This window comes from Protopterus annectens, chromosome 1.part0, assembly GCF_019279795.1.
Source record: "Protopterus annectens isolate FY-2018-M chromosome 1.part0, PAN1.0, whole genome shotgun sequence".
In the NCBI taxonomy this organism is placed as follows: domain Eukaryota; kingdom Metazoa; phylum Chordata; order Ceratodontiformes; family Protopteridae; genus Protopterus; species Protopterus annectens.
Window position 1 is genome coordinate 1,512,232,575 of NC_056725.1, and position 21,008 is coordinate 1,512,253,582.

Below are 21,008 nucleotides of genomic sequence, written 5' to 3' on the forward strand. Positions count from 1 at the left end.
TGGCCCAGGCAGCATTGATTCTCCCTTCTTATGGATATGGCCAGGGGCAGTTACCACAAACTTCCTCACTAGTTGGATCTACTCACTCAAGGGGTGTTTGATAACATCCCACTCTCAAACAACTTCAACTAACTGTGTGTATGTTTCAGTGTTAATACTTTTTTAGGCACTTATTTCATGAGGATGTGTAAGAGGTACTAAAGGAGGCAAGAAGGTCTGTTGCTAGGAAAACTTATACTGGCGACTGGGAAAAATTCTAGTTGGTGCCTATCCAATAACCAGAGCCCTAACACCACTGGTTCTTTAATATGTGGTGAGTTACGTTCCGCTAGCTTTTCTTATTCCTCTGTTGACGTTCATCTAACAGCCATTTCAACATGTCTGCCCATGGATCCTCCCCTTTCATCTCTGTTTTGGGTAAAAGAGTTTCTGAAGGGAATTTTCCATCTTAGGCCACGTAGAAAACCTTCTTGGGATCTTAACTTTGTTTTAAAAGGTTAGCTAAGTCTCATTTTGAACCACCCCGACAGGCTGATTTATGGTTCACCACATGGAAGACTGCACTTCTTATTGCTCTGATATCTGCAAGAAGAGTATCGTAGTTGCAAGCTGTCTAGGTGGGTGAACCCTATCTGGACTCTCATAAAGATAGGGTCACATTATTGCCCAAAGTTGTTTTAAAGCTTACCTTGAATCAAGCTATTCATTTACCAGTGTTCTTTCCAGATTTCCAGAGCAAAGAAGAAAAGGATTCTATATACTCTGGACATGCATAGGCAGTTCATGTACTATCTTGAGAGAACTAAGTCCTTTAGAAAAGCAGATCAGCTGTTTATATTTTATAATGTGACAAAGAAAGGACAACCCATGTTAAAGCAGACAATTTTGAGAATATTGTCTTCAGCTCTTGCTTTTTTTTTATTCCTACCATGGCAAATCTATTCCAGGCAGTATCAAGGAACATTCTACTAGAGCCTTGGGTTCTGCAATGGCGTACTGGAAAAGGGTGGACTCTAGAGCCATTCTAGAGGCAGCTACATTGTTCTTTGTACAGACTTTTACAAAATATTACAAATGGGATTCCTTTTCCAGGTCCAGGATTGGCTTTGCTATGGTCATTGTCTGGGGGCTTCTGGATCTTTATCCTTTTTTCCTTCCAGGTTGAATATGCTTAGGTAATCCTCCCGTATAACCAAAGGCTACTGCAGCAGTGAGAATGATGAATGTAGTACAATTGTATAAGTTGCATTTACTATAACAGTACATGCTCAAACTCTTCATTGCTTCAGTAGCAGCACCCACTTCTGTGTGTAGACTTTAGACTGTTTAGAAAGCCACCCCTGACTGAATCAATAAAACAGATTGAGACTAGCTTGAGTATCTAGGTTGACTATTGTCAATCTTGTCATGCGTCTGTTACATAATGCAACCAATAGGACAGTTGGGACAGGCATTACCCTGAGGCATCATGCCTGGCTTCATCTTAGTGAATCTGTGAATAATTTCAAGGCATCTTTCAGCTGTTTTCAGACGTATGGTGAGAAGTAGATTAATGAGGTGTGATCAAGAGGGTAAGATAATATGTGCCATAGTTGTCAGATCTGAATCCCCCAAGAGATCCTACAACAGGAATCAGAATGGGTCCAAGTTTCTATGGTTTTAGAAACCCCAATATCAGCTCTTTGATTCCTTCTCGGATAGAGGTGGCTGAGGCAGAGGTGGCCCCTTCAATGTACATTAACCAGAGGTCTGCAGAACCAGGTATTTCAGTGTCCCTTTTCAGGCAAGCATTCATAATATCCCTGAAGGCTTACCCTACTGCCACCTCTGTAGGCAGTTGAGGGCTGCTTATCTCATTTGTATGGTTGGCCATCATGCAAGATAACTGGTATCTAGAGGCTATATAGTATCCTTTTTCTACCCCACTCCTCATCAGTCACAGCTGCTGCCAGATGTCTCCCTATCAATGAAAAGTGGCAAAAGAGACAAAGTTACCCTCTTCAAAAGAAAGCCATCCAAGCAGTCCCACCTGACCAGAGAGGGTCAGGAATCTAGTAAATATTCTTTTTGGCTTGAAAGAGAAACAAGGACCTCAGACCAATCCTGGATCTCAGTGGCCTAAATCAATACATCAGGAAGACCCTTTTCAGAATGGTCATGGTGCAAGCAATTTTGGTCTACCTGAAGGCAAATGATTAGATGTGCTTGATGTACCTTCAGGATGCCTACCTCTACATCAAGATTTCCAGAGCATCCAGGCAGTTTCTGCTCTTCAGGCTGGGATCTAATCACTTCCAGTCCTGCACTTTGGTCTCACAACAGCTCCCTGGGTGTTCTCCAAGGGCATGGCATTCATACAGCCCATCTCAGACTAAGAAAAATCAGAATGTTCCCATACTTAGACACTTAGCTCTCCCTGCTACAGCAATAATGTCTCTTAAAACAGCCAAAGATTATTTGTTACAGAGCTTCCTATCGTTGGGTATCTGTCAGCTATAACACATCACATGTTCAACTGACTAGTCCATCCTTTTCATATATTGCCATCTGGACACATCAGATTGCACTATCAGTCTTCCTTCCAAAATGTTTTATCCTTCAGAACTACAACCAATTGCCTCCTCCTCTGGCTTGTCTGATCCTCACAGTTCTAGGATTGATATCTTTGATTATGACGATTGTCATTCATACATGTTTTTTTTTCATGAGACTCTTACTTACAGTGGATGCTCAGTGTTCAGTGATCCCCACTTTCACATTACCTCTCAGCTCACATACACATAACCCAACTGTGCAGACATCATCTGAATTGGTGGTTAACTTCTCCAACAGTAGTACTGGGAAGACCTTTTGTTGTTCTACCACATTTAGCAGCTGTTGCAACAAATACCTCCTCCCTAGGATGGGGGTATTATGAGGGGAGAGTGGTCCAAGGGACATGGTCAGATGCAGAAGTCAGTCTTCACGTCAACATCCTTAGGGTGAGGGTTGTTCTTGTATTGCAGGAATTTCAGAACCTCCTTCCCCTGGGATGGTATGTCGCTCGTCCTTCTCTAACATAGATGACAAGCAGGAGGGGTATTTCGTTTAGATGCTTTAATACATAGAAGCATATCAGAATGGACAGCAGCATCATAAAATATAAACAAACTAATTAACAGACAGACCTTATATACATGTACATACATGCTTACATTCCAACAACTTACTACAAAATGGCAGTCAGACTTGCACGTGCTCAGTATTTATACAGTTGTGCAAGCCTTACATTCTCCCTCCTAAAAAGATTGCCCTTGGTAAAAACAATATTAGAGTCAGACATGCATTATTATAGACATTAGAAACAAACACAATGTTCATGTCCACTTTGCCGTGTATCTGTCACATAGTCTGGAAATAAAACCAGAGCTCGTAACATAACAATCTGGACAAAATTTAGCAACAGTGACAGTCTTTGGTGAACAGCTCATATCAGAAACATTTGGATTCGTCACAGGAATGGGAATATCCTCTGGAATTGGAACACTGGACAACTCACTCTGAGATAAAGAGTCTTCCTCACAGGCTATGTGCTGTGGTATAGGCTCAGACACTGGTCTCAAATGTTTCCCTACTGCCTAAACTATGCTCCTTGTGATTCCACAATGTATGATTTCTGCCCCGGGCAAATATTCTTCATGACACCAGTCGGATCATAACCTTTGGACGTTTGCATCCTTGCCACATCTACTTCTTATAATGGATTGAGCAGTTTGCTGGTCTTAGCATAGTAGGACCTCTGGGTTAAAAGCTTCTTCAACAGATTGGCTTTCACTGACCTGTTGTTCTTGATACATGGAACCAACAATTGACTACTGATTGGTAATGTGGTCCTGGTTTGTCTCAACAGAAGTCTCTGAGCAGGTGAACTATCACAAGGAACATTTCTGAGATTCAAGAGATTCAGGAAAACATCGCTATTGCCTCATTTTGACTTCTCTAGCAACTGGTTTATAGGTTAGTACTAGGCTAACTGCCCTTGCGAGCCATTTTAAGCCTAGCAAATTATCCCTTGTGAGATTCAAACCCTGCACTTTGTGTTTGTAAGGCAAACACCTTAACCATTAGGTCACCCTCCCAACCCTTGCACTTTGAACTGCACGTTCTGCCAAACATTTTACTGCGGGTACTCTGGGCTACTCATGACATGAGTAAAGTCCCATTCTTCAGCAAATCTTTTGAACTGTTGGCTTGTGAACTGCATGCCATTGTCAGAAATAACTTTGTGCGGACTACCATGGGCTGCAAATTGACACTTCATCTTAGTAATGACAGTACTGGATGCTAGGTTAGGAACCAATTAGAATAAAAGACTACTAACACCAAATAATGTTGACCATTCCACTCATAAATGTCTGTGATTACTGTCATCCAAGATAGTTCAGGAATCTGGTTTAGCTGATGTGTTTTTTCCTGTTGATGTGGCTTTGTACTAATATACACAGAACAAGATAAAAATGCTATCTCACTGTCTTGTGACACAGAAGGCCACAATACTAGACCTCTCACCCTTCTTTTGGTAGAGTCTGCTCCTGGGTGACCACAATGCAAGATAGTAATGTACTCTTGTTGCAAAGACTTTGGAACAATTACTTTCGAATCTTTCATAATGATACTTTTGTCAGACAAAATCTCATCTCTGTATGGAAAATAAGGAGGCACTTCTTGAGGTAAACTAGATTGCTTTGATGGCCATCCTTGATTAATAAAGTGGTTACGCCTTTGTAAAACTGGATCTGTGGCTGTGTGATCTCTCAGCTTATCAAGATGTAGGAAAGAAAAAATTCTCACTTCCATGACTTCAAAATCAAGGTTCTCATTCTCGTGCTGTTTTGTAGTGTTTCTGGGTGATCTGGACAATGTATCAGCAAGATAAAGAAGTTGGCCTTTCTTGTAGAAAACAGTAAAATTATACTTTTGCAATCACAGCATCATACGTTGCAATCTGGCTGGAGCTGAATGCATAGGTTTCTCAAGACAGTGACTAGAGGTTGGTGGTCTGTTTCAATCTGGATAGGTCTACCATAGACATAATCACGGAACTTCAAGCATGCAAACACAATTGCCAAAAGTTCTTTTTCTATCTGGGCATACTGCATTTCAGTTTGGGTAAGATTTCTCGATGCATAGGCAACAGGTTGACCCTCTTGTAGAATGACTGCACCAAGATGAAATTTTGAAGCATCACATGAATGGGTAACTAGCTTATGACCATCATAGTATCTGAGAGTTGGTGGACTAACAGTTCTGTGTTTCAGGACGTCAGATGCTCTTTGGTGTTGCACTAACCAAGGCCAGGATACATCTTTACGTGTCAACTCTCTAAGTGTTGCTGGTATTTGACTCAAGTCTGGAATGAACTTGACTAGGTAGTTAACCATTGCAGGGTTTGAACATTGTCTGGAGCTGGTATCTCGAGAATGGCTGTTTGCTTAGAAGGGTCTGGTCGTAGGCCTGAAGTAGTAAGTAAATGACCAACAAAAGTAACCTCTTGAAGCCTGAATTTGTATTTCTGTGGATTGAGCTTAAGATACACTTGACATGCCCTTTCCAGAACTTTTCCAAGGTTTCTAGCATGCTCAGCTTCACCATTACCTCCTACTAGTATGTCTACTATAATAGCACAAGGATACTAGAAAAAAGTTGCTCCTTTGCATGCTGAAAGACTTCACTTGCAGAATTTATCCCGAATGGCATTCTCAAAGATCTGTACCTGCCAAACGGAGTACTGAATGTAATGATCAATGATGATTTCTTGTCAAGCTGAATTTGGCATCAAAGCTGCGACTTCTTTGACTCTATGCATTGGAAGATGAGGTCTTTTCAGCACTTTGTTCAAATCTCATGGATCAATACAAATTCTGATGTCATCTGAGCTTTTCTTATGAGCTACCACCACCGAAGATACCCATTCTTTTCTGCAACTGGACAAATCACACCTTGTCACACTATTTCATGTAGCTCAGCTTTGACTCTGTCCTGCATGGCTATTGGAATTTTTTGAGCTGGCCTGATAACTGGACTGACATCTGGATCTAACTTTATGGAGTACACAACTGGAAGCTTTCCTAGTTTGTCTTCGAAGAGATCAGCATAGGTAGAAAAAAATGTACTGAGGTAAATTAGAGTAGTGGTCTTTCAAGCTGACTTGATGGACTTCCTTATTAAATGAAAGAGACCCATTTTCAAACTGTCTCTGAGCCCTAATAATGACTGGATGTGCCTCTGACCACATAAAATAAATTGTAGCTTCTCCCAGCAGATTAACATGAAAGCACTACTGACCCTTAGGTTTGAATTTCTTTACCTCTGTAAGCAACAAGCTTCGCACACCTTGCCCAAATCAAGCCTTTCACCATGGATGGGAAATAGGAAATACACCCCGGGGATCACTTCTGTGGCTCTGCTCGACAGGGGCACAGGAAAATAACTTTCTTGGGTGGCATAAGCCAGGGAACCTTGTTGGCTAGGCTTACTTAGGCCCTTGGGCCAAAAGCCTAGTACCTACCCATGACACACTCTAGCAAATGTTTCTGCTGATGTAACATTGCACTTGGAAGCTGTGTCGCCTATGAGCTCTGTGGGTTTGCCATTTATCTGAACAGTACAAAATACTTCATTCTTTGCCCTTAAATCTACTGCACTGATTGTTTCATAAAGCACTGACACACTGTTCACATAAAGAGTAGGGTTACGGCTCTCTAATTGATCAACTCGTTTCTTAAAATGTTCCCTTTTAATAAAAGAATGTGAGCCTTTTGAATTTATTCCATTTATTGCATTTGTGGCACTGCTGACCAAAAGATAAACATTATTTTTCCCTTTTAGATTCATGATTTCCACCACAATTACCAGTTGTCAATGAAACTAAGTTGGGGCCCATGCTTTGAGTTTGCTGACTCACTCTCATGCTTCACTGAGATTGTGCAAACTCTGGAATTTGCTGTAAAGCTCTGGGGTTTACCTGTGAGTGCTGCAGGGGCTGCAGCTGCTGCCATGTGCTTGGGCCTGTTTCTTTTAACCTCGTGCTGCATACTGTCAACTTGAGCTTTGCCACTGTGCCTTCTAGAGCTGTTTTTATTTGTAAGCATATTTGTGTGCTTTTCTGTGAGCTCCTATATCTGACAAATCTCAACGGCCTTGTTCAAAGTTAAATCACTATCATGAAGCAAAATCTTTCTTACAGCATCATCTTTAATACCACACACGTGTGTCCTTTATCAACTCATCCTTTAAGTCACGAAATCTGTACATTTTAGCTTTGTTTCTCATGTCAAGTTATATATGCTGCAAAAGCTTCACCATGTGTTTTGATCCCTTGTATAAAATAAGTGCCATTCCATTGTAACATTTGTCTAGGGGGTTACACATTCCTCTAAATTTACATTTTAAGCACTCAGGGTCCTCCCTTGACTCAGCCTGTACAACAATATGATGGTTTCCCCCTCTCCTGCATAGACAGCAGGTGCATACACAAATGCTTCCTTTCATTTGCTTCTGACTCAGCTAAATTAAGCAGAATAAATGTTTCTGTACAGTCATCTTTATCAGAAAATGCAGCCTGTATGAAAATGTCATACTGTTGCTCAAACACTCTCCAGTTCTCTGCAATAATACTGTCAAACACAAGTGCACTGAGTTTTTGAAATCCATCTGCCATGTCCACAAAGTATGTACAAATACACTGAAAATATGGCCCTTGTAATTCTGTACAAACTATTCTCTGAGGTTGTAATAACATTCAAATGCACAATAAACTCTTCAAAACACTGCACTTTGCGAAATATGCACTGTAATTGCTGCATTTTACAAAATTACTGTAGCACTGCACAAACATGCAAACACTTATGCACTTCTGATAATTCGGATATCTTTAATTAATATGAAAAATACATGCTTAGTGAAAATGCAGTTGTTTCCTCTTATGTTATTAATTTTATGCAATTCGGACTTTATTGCAATCATAATTTGAATATCTTTATCAATATCGGACATATCAGTTTATTCAAATATATTTTAGAGAGCTCTGAATTTCTTGTTTCATATTTTGTGAATAAGAAATAGTTTTGAGCAAGTTTTAATATCTGAAATTCATTTCTGATCTGTTTTGCGAATTATACGTGCAATAGGGATGATTCACTCCTGCATATTCCTCCAATGCAAGCCTGGTGCCTCTCGGACTTAAGTGGAAGAAACTGGAATTCTTTCTGGCAACAAATCGTCTTGGCCATTCTTCTTTTAACCTCATGTCCCTTTAGACATTCCACTTCCGACACCATGTCAGTTGTCCCTCTCTAACATAGATGAAAAGCAGGTAGGGTATTTCATTTAGATGCTTTAATACATAGAAACACATCAGGATGGATAGCAGCATCATAAAATATAAACAAACTGATTAACAGACAGACCCTACATACATACATGCTTGCATCTCAACAGCTTACTACAAAATGGCAGTCACTTGCACATGCTCAGTAGTTATATACTTGTGCAAGCCCTCGTATAGCTTTTTAAAGGTACATGCACACACATTGATCTACAGGTACCCATTCAAACAGACAAGAAGTCTGATGCATGCATAAAGAAGGAAGGAGGAACCAAATCCTACTCCCTTTGCAGAGATGCCATGAGGGTTTGGCAGTGGGCAGTTTGCAGCACTTTCTGATCACAATGCACAAGCCGGAGAAAGCCAGCTTCCTATTAGACACACTCAACAGGTCCATCCCAATGCCTCATAAGTGGTCACCCAGCTCCTCAGAAGCTCAGCATATTTTCATATACTAGGGTCGGTCGTGGTGTAATCTTTTTGCTTCCCATCCAAAACCAACTGCAACACCTATTTCACCATGATCCTTCCCAAGCGACAGACACCAAGAGATGATATAGTCTGTCAGTAGCTCCCTGGGCCACTGTATGCCTACCCCCCCCCCTCGTTTCCCTTAACTGCAGATTCTTACAGAAATCAGCAGCATACAAAACCACAGTGATCCTCATTGCCTTATTCTGCCCCTGGCAAATCTAGATTTCCTTGTTCAGGCCTCACTTAACAAACTGCCCACTCAGATCTTCTATGTTATCAATCCAGATAGTCTTACTTGGATCTATAGAACCTAAAATTGATGGCATAGTTTATCTATTTCCATTGATAACCAAATACCCTGCCTTTTCCCAGAGTGTAGTTTGCTTCTCAAAAAGAATCCATTCATAAAGTTTACAAAAATAAGGAGAAAAGTTTCTTATTTATTTATTGCTTTTATTGGCTGGGATGATCTGAGTGGGTTGTAGTAGCCCCTTTTCAGCAGAGGACCAGAGCGAAAAGCTGTAGTTACATAATGGGCAGTTTTATACAACAGAGAAAAATGTAAAGCTTAAAGTTACAATATGAACATGCAATAAATGAAAGGCAGCTATACTATAGAAAAATCTGCATTCAGTAAAATACAGTTGTTACATATTAATATATAACAAGTAGACATACACAGTGAGGTTCAAAGTATCAGTTTACAATTTACAGTTATGGGTATGAGAAATATGAGAGAAGGGTTGTGGGAGATATGAGTAGAAAGCAAAGAAGAGGTGAGAAATATGTGAGAAGTGTGTATTTTTGTTGTTGTAGAGAGAAAGTTGTAGTGAAGTATAAGTAGATGTAAAACACAGTGGGTACAAGTTGGAATTTTGCTGGAGGGAAAAACAATATCATGAGGGTGAGTAGAAACAGCAGAAGTGGTAATTAGAGCAAAGGGGACAGAGGACAGATGGATAGTTATATTGAGAATTAGCTTTGTTGAAGTATCTAATGTAGGTGTGAATGGCTGAGGTAGTCTAGCTTGGTGAGATGCAAGAGCAGATCCAAGTGTTTTAACACATTGTTTTAGCAAGGTTTTGAATCTGGATAGGTTGGTTTGTTGTCTAATGTTGGTAGGGATAGAATTCCAAATTTTGGAGACATAATTTGAGAAAGGGGACAAACCTGCAGAGTTGTAGGTTTCAGTTATAGTTAATAGGGATTTATCTTTGAAGCATAATGATCATGCAGAGGTATAAGTTTCCACTAAGGCTTTCAGTGCAGGTCAGTCTTGTGATTTATAGATTATTTTATGAACATTTGCTAACTGGGTGATTATCTTGGAAGTTCTAGCCAACCTAACTGTTTTAAGACTAGGCAGTGGTAGGATGTTTCTAATTGATTAGTGGCAAATTTAACTATCTTGTTATAACATTGTTCATTTTTGTTAGTAAAGATTGCTGAAGGCTGTTTTAGATGTTTGCAGGGTGTAGATGTTGGCAACGTATTGTAGTGAAGCTAGGAGATATTCAGAGGCATTAGTTTTTTTGGCATTGCTATTTGAAAAGTAATTGCTAAGATATAGGAGTCCAATTTTTCTGTGGGTTTTCTTGATAGTTTGTTGTATTTAAATATCAAACTTGAGGTGGTTATCCATAAAGACACAAGTAGCTTTGTGTGGAACAGAACTTTGATAAGAGTATTGTTTGATGAGGTGAGAGAGAAGTCATTTTTGTAGAGGATGCATATTTTGGTGTGAATAACAATAACTTGTTTTTGTTAGCATTTAGCAGTAGGGGAAAATTATTGAGCCAGGTTTCTGTAGAAGAAGGAAAATGCTTTTTGTGTCTTCTCCTAGAATTCTGGGAGGGAGTAAGCTGTAGTTATCAGTGTAGCATCACCAGCATATTGAATGGCAGTTGTGTCATTAGTAGCATTGTAAAGGTCATTAATAACAATGTTTAAGAGAATGCAGCCTATGATTTTGCCTTGTGTCACTCTGATTGAGACGGGCAAGAATGGTGATTTTCCTTTCTGCCATTTTACGTCCTGCAGCCTGTTAGAAAGGTAGCTGGGAAACTAGGAGAAGGGAGATGGTGTCAAGGCCTAGTAAAGATAGTCTATGGAGAGGAATTGGTGACCCCTAACTGGGAAAAGCCGAAAGACGTTACTTTTATAGTATCAAGCATCTTAGATAAGTCAAATAATAGAGAGGAAATATTTCCAGAGTCCCTGTGGAGATTGATATAATGGGGGAAATTTAGGAGAGCTGTGGTAGTGTTGTGGTGTGGTTTGAAGCCATGCTTAGCAGATGAGAGGAGGTTGTTATCCGTCAAGTGTTTGAGAAGCTGGCTGTGTACACTCTTTAAGGATTTTTGATAATGGAGAAAGAATAGCTGTAGGATAGTAATTATAGAATTCGAGTATTTTTCTCCTTTATTTAAGAAAATAATTAGTGACTTTTTCCAGATAACAGATGCATAGTTTTCTTGGATAGATCTGTTTGTGAGGATAGAAGCAGAGTATGCTAAAGGGTCAGCAGCCATGCTACTTTATTCCAAGGGAAAATTCTCAGCAGCTAGTATAGTGAGTTTTAGCTTATGAAGTAGTTTTCTGATTTTAGAGATGGGAGCTAGGTTGATGTGGAAGATGGGGATTTTAGAGGATAGTTCTATGTGTATGGAGAGGAGGAGAGGTGGGTGGTTGTTTTAGGAGTTGTGAGGGAAGTGACTTAATGTATGAAGTGTGACATCAGTTTGTTAGATATAGGTTGGATATGGTTGGTGGTAGTAGTGTTCGGTTGGGCTGGGTTGCTTAAATTTAATAAATTGTTACTGGAAGACCAGAACTGTTTTGGGTTCTTAGAGTGTGTATCCTAAATTGAGGTTTACTGAGTTTTTTTTTAAAATCATCTGTAACTGATTTTTTTTTTTTTTTTTGCATTGCAGTTAGAGTTTGCTGATGTCTTGTGGACTGGTCTCTCTTTTATTATAAAGCCAAGATTTCAATGCTTTATCTGTGGCTGTTATAGATTGTTTAATTTTTTTTGTGTGTGAGCCAAGAGGCTAGGTTCAATTTGAGTCTTTCATCTGGATGGAACAACTGGTTTAGTGTAGTTAGAAAGGCGTCATTATCTGCTTCATCCAGAGGGAGAGTTTTTAGTAGTTGCAAGCTTTCAGTGTTTCTATGAATGTGTCTTTGTTAAATTGAGTTAAGTTGCAGACTATGTTATAGTAGTGGTATTTTTGGAGGTGAGTTTGGAGTCTTCTATGAAAAATGGGGAGGTGGTCATTCATAGAATTTGGGATGGTACAAGAGGAGATAATTCTACTTGGGTCAGATGTGAGGGCCCAGTCTAGGATAGAAAATCTATTGGAGCATTTGTTGTATTTGGTTGGAGAAGCAGTTTGTTGTGTGAAGTTGTATAGATTTATGACATAGGTAGGGTTAGAAGCAGAAATACATAATTTTTATCACCTAGGATGATAGTTTCTTGGTTGATATTGATGGATAGCCAAGATAGAAAATCACATAAAGTTGAGTTGTAGTTACCGTAGGGCAGGCAGATATTTTTGTGATCACTGATTTTTTAAGAGGGAAAGGAGTATTTGAGCATATTTAAAGGAGGGCTGGCAGACTGTATATGGTAAGAGTACCAGTGAGTTATTGTACAGAACCGCTGTGGCCCCTGCTTTTTCTGTGATCTGTTTAGTCACAAGGCATTATAACATGAGGAAATATTTCTTCTTTCTTAAAATTGGGTTTTAGCCAGGCTTCAATTAAAACTAAAATGTTAGGGTTGTGGAGTGTAATTCAAGCATGTGTCTTATGTATTTTGTTGTGTATGCTTTGGTAGTTTATGTGATTAAGAAGTCTGGGGGTCAGGTAATTGTTTGAATAAGAGCTGTTAATCTGAGGGGAGGTGGTGCTGGGTTAATTGTGGGGGTAGAAGGGAGGGGTGAATAGTGAGCCCTGGCTTTGGCTTGATATAACCTGTGGGGGTTAATGGTTTGGCACAAGATGAGTAAGGGATGGGATATTTGGGTTTGTATCTATATTTAAAACCAAAGTTTAATAGGTGGAGGTTATGTAGTTTGTAAGAGACTTTGTGCAAGGAGATACAAGAGTGTGGAATGAGGTGATGGGAAATCCCATGGAGAATGTGGTTTGTTTGGGAGTAGAGGTCCTTAGTGTAGACGTTGTGCATGCTACAGTGCTACACTGGGGGATGTTTTTGTATAAGGAAGACTGGTATGTGGTCAGGTGAGAAAGAGACAAGAGCAACAAACAGAGAAAGAGCATGCTATTGAGCAGCATTACAGTTTGTAGTAGTGAGTACAGAGTTGAAGGAGATCAGAGTAGATGTATTTTTTTTGTGAAGCTGCTGTGAATGTATCAATAAAGGAGTACAATATTGGAAGAAGAGAGAACAATCTGTGAAGTTAGAGTTAGATTATGATGGAGACAAAGAAGTTAAGAGTATAGAGGATTTGTGTCTAAGGGGCTTGACGTGCAGTGATAAAACAGGAAGTATAATGGTGGCATATAGGAAAGGTTTAGTATTAGACATGAAAGCGTTCTGTAATCACTCCAGTACAGGAGAGTATCTTCTGCGCATAGTAGGCATGCATAGTCAACTAGACTTTATCTCTACAGAACTAAAACAATAAGGAAAGATCCTCAGTTGCTCATAGCATTTGCTCCCAACAAGCTAGGTTGCAAGATTTCTAAAGTAATACTGCCCAGATGGCTTTCAGACTGTGTATCCTTTACATACTCTGAGAAATAAATCATTGAGAGCCAAACCATCAGCTCATTCCACAAAAATCTGTTTCAGGTTTATAACCTTTATCATAAACTCTTCTGTAGATTAATTTTGTGCAGCAGTAAAATAGTCTATGCTGCATTCCTTTGCCAAGCATTTGCCTCATTTGGAGCTACATTTCTCAGAGGTATCCTGTCATGATGCCATCTAAAAATTCAGGTAGCTTGGGATTCTGTCACATTAGTCAGGTCAAGATGGACTGGATGAAATGGAACACAGAAGTTATGTACTTATCATTTATTTATTTATTTTATTTTACATTTGTTGACCGGGCTAGTCCAACTGGATATAGGTTCATTTTCAGTAGAGACCCGGGGAGAAAAGCTCCACAAAAAACAAACTATCAGTTATACTATGTGACATTTGCAAATCATAATGTTGGATCCTTTGCATCTTCATCTATCTGAAATGACATCCCTCCCTCCTTTCCAAATTGTCAGCTTTTCCTAAGTATCTGGTAGACCATCCTGAAGCTCTACTGACCATTCCTTTTTATATTGTTTAGATCAAGAGAATATGGTTCTCTGGCCCTATTGTTATTAGCCAGCAAACTTAATCGGAGCACAAACAGAGCAGAGGGGAATCATGGGATATTTTTCTGAAGGAGCTTGTGGCAAGGAGTACTAGCAGAAGGCTGGACTGGATCAGACAAATGGCTCATGTCTGTTTAGTTGTACTGGACAGACTATAAAAAAGGGCCCAGCATTATGGTAAGTGCGTAACTTCCATTTTCTATATTTTGTCTGTTGCTTCTTATTACCGTGTGGATTTTATGTATGCACTTTGCATATGTATGCATTTTGTTGTACCAGTCTTAAAGTTTACTTTTATAGACTTTTCAGTTGTGTCATTTTCTGTGGTTGTCTTGTCAATGAGCATTTATCAAAGACCATTTGGTACAGGAGAACATAAAGCTGTCTCAAATCGACAGAAATTGCACCTTAACTGAGGTTTTGTTATCTTCAGTTAGTTATAATTGAGAGTGGAAGATGGCACGGGCCTTTGAAGGCTTCCCTCAACATGAGACAGCTGACTTGGTCCTTAAAGTAATAATATAAATGCACACAGCGTCTGCAGTAAAATTAGTCAACTTCACCCCTATAGTCAAATCCACAACTCCCATTAACTTATACTCACTGAAACCTTGTTAAATCCTCCATTAAAGACGAAGAAATACTTCCACAAAAATAGAGTATAATATGAACTGACCAAACCACTAAATGTGTTGGATGAGTAATTATGTTCATTAACAGCTTAAAAATAACATTACACCCCAACCAATCCTCAAAATCTGACACAGAAGAACTAATAGTAACCTATCTTAAATTAAACTTACATAAGGCAATATGTATAATAGGTGCATTTGCAACCTTGTGAATTACATGTATGCTCTTTGTATATGTATGCATGTTGTTTGGAACAGTAGTGATACCACTGGAAATGTGCTTAACTGAATAACTAGCAATGTGAAGTAGGAACGCCTTCTTCCCAGTGACCTCAACTTAGACTGAAGTGATCAAGGCACTAACACACAGAGTTCATCATACGTTCATAGGTTGATAGGTTGGTACTAGGCTATCGGCCCCAGGGCCTATACAAGCCTAGCCATAACAATTCCCTGGCTATTTCTTCCCACACTATTTACTTCCCTGGACCCCTGTCTAGCAGGGCGATAGACGTGATCCCCGGGGTGAATTTCCTTTCTCCCATCCAATCGTCAAGGTTCCTTTTGAAGAGGGCCAAAGAGGCCCTTGACATGTATGAGCAGTCTATTCCAGAGTCTGGGGAGTCCCTTGGTCAGGAACCACTTATCCCTCCAGCATGTTTTGTTTATTGTGATGACAAAGTTTAGAGCCCTGGAGCATGTGGCTCTGAGGGATTGGGATTTCTTTAAGTGTAACATGTCCAACAGCTCTGGGTTTGACATGGCATTGTATGTTATGAAAATCGCCTCTGAGTAGACGATATGTGACAGAGTATAGCTGGAGTTTTTTAAAGCAGTTAGCATAGGGCATCTGCTTTAGGCCTGTGATTCTTTTAGTGTGGTATTTCTGCAGCCTTTCCAGTTGTTGCATATGTCTTGAGAGGTACATACCAAATGGGGCATTGTATTCTGTAATATGTCTAATGAGGGATGAGTACAGTGGATCAGTGACCTCCTTTTTTCTGGATGAAAAGCCCTTAGTGATGAGGTGTGCCACACAGAAGGATTTCTTGGCTGTTGTGGCAATGTGGTTATCAAAGGTGAGACCACTGTCCACCTGTGTCCCTAAGTCTCTTATCACACTTTCGGTGTTTAGTGTACTGCCATCTATGTGGTAATTCACGAGTACATGTTTTTTTCCCAAAGGGGATAACTATACTTTTCTTGGCATTGTGCTTGAGCCCATGGCTCTGGCACCAACCATCTGTTTCTGTAAGGCCCTTTTGTAGAGTATCCACATCATTTGGGGATTCAATAATGGCTCCCAGTTTGCAGTCATCCGCATACTTTGTTAGCCCGAGTCCCTTAGTGTTGGCCTATACTTCAGAGAAGTAGATGCTAAACAAGAGCGGTCCCAGGACTGAACCCTGAGGTACTCCACTTGTCACTTGTCTGGAGCTGGATTGGGAGTCAGCTACTTTTACAGTGTGGGTTCTCTCAGTAAGCCAGTTGGCAACCCATCAAGTGACGTGGGGATTAATGTCCAGCTTAGAAAGTTTAGCTATGATTCCAGAGTGGGGGATGGTGTCAAAGGCCTTGGCGAGGTCCAGATAGACTGTGTGGACCGCCTTACCCTCGTCCACGGCTCTGGAGACTGATTCAAAGAAGTCAGTCAGGTTCAGGAGACAAGACTGGACCTTCACGAACCCAAACTGGGTGGGGTCCAGTGTTTTGAAGGTTGCCAATGTCTTTGTTTATAAGTTCCATAATAATACGTTCCATGGCCTTGCAGATCAGGCTCGTCAGACTGATAGGGCGGTAGTTCCCGGGATCCAAGGTGGATCCCCCCTTGTGGAGTGGTATAACTGTAGCTGTGCACCACTCAGTGGGCACGAAGCCTGAGGTGAGGGTATGATTAAACATGACACTTAGGAGGTGAGGTTCCAGTTCATTTTGTAGTTCATGTAGTACACAGCCCGGGATGTCATCTGGTCCCATGTATGCTGTATTTTTAGCTTTGGAGAGTGCGTTTTCTACTTGTGTGGCCATTATTACCGGAATTTGGCAATCTTCCGGTATTGAGATGGGCCATTTAGGGGGTGGGAGGGTGAAGTTGGCACTGAATCGATCTGCCAGGATATTGGCAATATCCTTAGGATCAGTATATTTAATGCCATTCTGTTGTAGCTCAGAGCAGATCTGAGCATTGCCATTTAGATTCTTGACATAGTTATAGAATGCCTTGTGGTTGTCTTTGGAATCTTTTGCAATTTTATTTTCGTAACTAGCTTTGGAGGATTTTATGAGGGATCTCAGCTTCTTACTGAAGCTGGTAAGGGAGTTTTTTGCATCCTGGGATTTTCCTCTTTTCTGCAACAGTTTCTTCCTTTTATTGTAAAGTTTGTTTATGACAGGGGACCACCAGATTGGCTTCCTTTTTTTGGAGGAGAGCATCTTGGTTCTGTTTGGGACAGCACACTTCATGCATGAGTGGATGTGCTCTTACAGTGCCTTAGTGTAGGACTCAGCTTTCAGTTTCCGTCTGCATGGGTGTCATGAAGTTTGTCACCTCTGACTTGAGTAGCATGAAATTGGCTTTGGAGAAGTTTTTATGGAGATTTCCTTACTGGGGGGTGGGGTGGGATGTGGATTTAAGGGTGATTAGCTTATGGTCTGATCTGACCAACGAGGGGGTGACCATAGGTGTGGAGCATCGATTTCCCATGTTGGTAATGACCAGGTCTAGGATATTGGAGCCCCTGGTGGGACTATGGATTAGTTGATCCAGGGCATTGGAATTTATGAATTCCAAGAACCGTTGGGCAAAGGTGTTGGTACACGAGTAGTTTTCCTAGTTAATGGCAGGGTAGTTGAAATCACCAAGTATTAGGATGTTTGGTTGTATCTTAATATTTTCCAATATGTTTAGAAAGGTGTAGTGAGAATCTTGGGGCATGGTGGGGGATCTGTAGCAAGCTACAATTTGGATTGCAGTCTTACCTAGTGTTAGTTGCACCTGGAGAATTTCAGATGCATTGCTTTGGGCAACTAGCCTGGAGGAGTGAATATCCTTGCTGAATATGGACACTCCTCCAACTTTAGTGTTTCGGTCTTGGTTTGGTGGCCGAAAAGTGTGGTAAGAGTTGTAGCCTGGTATTGCAGGGATGCATTCTGGAGCCTTGAACCAGGTCTCCATTACTGCACAGATATCGATGTTCTCCATTTTTAAGAGTGCCTTGAGAGAGTGCATTTTGATGTTTAGACTTCTAGCATTGAGTAGAATTACCTTCAGACTTTGCATGCTTGTCCGTGTTACAGTGGTGGCTTTGTCCTTTGAACTTTGTCTAAAAAAGGCACTATAGGGGTGGCAAGAGCCTTAGCCAGTAATCTGAATCCCAGGGGCGACAGGTGCAGACCATCTCTGGCAAAGCATCGTGGTCTGTCGATCATGTCATCCCAGGTCGACATATACTGGATCCCCTTTGAATGACACCAGAATCTTAACCAATTGTTGAAGTCAATCATTTTGTCCTTATATTGTGGTATCATTCTGGGCAAAGGCAGGATGCTACTCAGGGCTAGGGTCATACCTGCCTGGGCCACATGATCTGAGAGCTCTTCCATATCTCTTTTTATGTAGTCCAGGGAGGTACGTCTCAAGCCATTCACTCCAACATGGACAATGACAGAGTCATATTTGTACTTGTGGAGTGACTTGAGTGCATTTGTTATGTGGCGGATCCTGGCACCCAACAGGCAGCTGACTGTAATTTTCTCCTTTCTCAGCCTGTTGAGTGGGACATCAGTGTGCCGGATTATAGAGTCACCTATGACTAAAGTGTTAGGTACGTTGTCTTGCCTTAGGGGCTGTTTCTGGGTGGCACACTGGTGTTGTGAGCTGTGTGATACTTTGGTTGTGATTGGTGTTTGTTTGCATTTCAGCTTCAGAGATCCTTGTTGCTTGGGCAGGTTATAGTTAAGTGCCTCCGCATATGTGGATTTAGTGTTGCTATGTGTGGGTGTTGGTGGTGTGGGTTTAGAAAGGCTATGTGTTGCTTGAGGTGTACTGCGGGTGTTAACCTTCTCCTCTTGACTGTCTAGCACAATCTTGGGTGGAGAGAGCTTTGCTTCCAGATTGGCTATGTAAGTGCATCTCTCACAGGTTGTAGAGTTGGGTAGTAGGAGGAGAGGGTTGTCTGTGTACATGAGGCAATTGCTGCATTGCCCCAGTATGCCCAGATTCACCAGGTGGACAGGAGAAATCACTGGAAGCTGACCCTTGGACATGCCTGGTTTGGTGCTTTTTTTTGTAAAGTACAGGAGCTGTTTTCCCTTACCATAGCAAGGTACTTTGCAATTATAGACTGTTTAGTGCCTAGGATTAATTTCTCCTTATTAACAAGGAGAGTTGAGTGCTTGTATCAATTTAAGGCTTCCTAGTGCTTTCCAGCAGGTATTAGAGCAAGTGCTAGTCACAGGGATGCTTAAAGGTAAGATGAATAAAATAGTTTATCCTAAACACTGCAGTGTGCACTAGAGAAGTTAGATGTGAAAGTAGGTAACTTAAGTTTTACCTGTGTAAAAAGTTAAGCTGTAGTGGAGAGTCACTATTTTTAAAACAGCAAGATAGATTGAAAGGGGGTGGTCACTTTTGTATTCTGGTACCATGGAATACAGTAGGATGGCCAATAAATTTATAGTTGAAGGGGAGTGATTTCACAAAATGATAATTGTGTGCTTGCTCACACAAGCCAGTGAAAGCAGAGAGGAAATGAGATATATGGTCAAATTAACACAAGAGGCAGGCAACTAGAAAGACAGTGGTATTTAAGAACACAACAGTAACAGGGTGGGAGGATGGGAAAAAAATTCTGCCTGACTCACAAGAGACAGAGCTGTGGACTCTTCTGAAGTTTTAATATGCAGTTAAAAGCAGAATACAAGTAAAACACAAGGTAAAGAAAACAAATCACAGTATTCAAAATATAAAAAGGCAATAAAGTAATACAAAATACAACAAATAAAAAGCAAACTAACCTTTCCTTCACAGCAAAGTGTAACATAGTCTGGGTAAGCCTGTCTAATAAAGCTCTGAAATGTTTTATTTTACCCCTTAAATAGAAGGTTTAGTTCCTAGCTCCACCCCCTCAGTTCACAAATGATTAACCTTAAGTGACCTCTTCTATCTTATGTATGAGTCCTTAATTGATCAGTTCTAATTTCTGCTTGACTCACAAGAGACAGAGCTGTGGTCTCTTTTGAAGTTTTAATATGCAGTTAAAATCAGAATACAAGTAAAACACAAGGTAAAAAAAACAAATCACAGTATTCAAAATATAAAAAGGCAATAAAGTAAACAAACTACAACAAATAAAAAGCAAACTAACCTTTCCTTCACAGCAAAATGTAGCAGAGTCTTGGTGAGCCTTTCTAATAAAGATCTGAAATGTTTTATTTTACCCCTTAAATAGAAGGTTTAGGTCCTAGCTCCACCCTCTCAGTTCACAAATGATTAGCCTTAAGTGACCTCTTCTATCTTGTGTATGAGTTCTTAATTGATCAGTTCTAATTTCTGCCTGACTGACAAGAGACAGAGCTGTGGTCTCTTTTGAAGTTTTAATATGCAGTTAAAAGCAGAATACATGTAAAACACAAGGTAAAGAAAACAAATCACAGTATTCAAAATATAAAAAGGCAGTAAAGTAATACAAAATACAACAAATAAAAAGCAAACTAACCTTTCCTTCACAGCAAAGTGTAGCAGAGTCTGGGTGAGCCTTTCTAATAAATACATTGACCAATGCTGCCGTAGCCTTAGTGATATGGGTTATATCCTGCCAAGGGCATAACAGCTGGCCAGCTTCCAAAGTTTCAAAGGACCTTCCACATGCCCAAACTGTCAGGCAGCTCAAGCTGAGCTGACTAAAAGACAAGTTTGGGTGCCAAGCCCAACAGAGCCTTACTGTTGCTGAAAAGTATGCTCTTTTATGGCTTTTGAGGATTCACGGTCTGCTTTTGCTGTTCCTTTGTTGGGCAGATAAAATCCCTTTGGGGGAAAAAACTTGTATTCAATTATTTTTGTTGATTATTAGTACTTTCCTGTTCAGGAAAGTTATTTTAACGTAGAGGAGTTTATGTTTTAACAGACTGTCAGGAAACTGGTATTGTACATTTAAATGAGAGCATTCTTTTTTCCTGTCAGTTTAAAAGTTGAT

The 21,008-nt window shown here is 40.4% G+C and overlaps 1 protein-coding gene across 1 annotated transcript in view; it reads left to right on the forward strand.

The window, feature by feature from the left end:
* DYNLT2 (dynein light chain Tctex-type 2) overlaps positions 1–21,008 on the forward strand; it is a 495,359-nt gene that overhangs the window by 32,028 nt on the left and 442,323 nt on the right. The window lies entirely within an intron of this gene.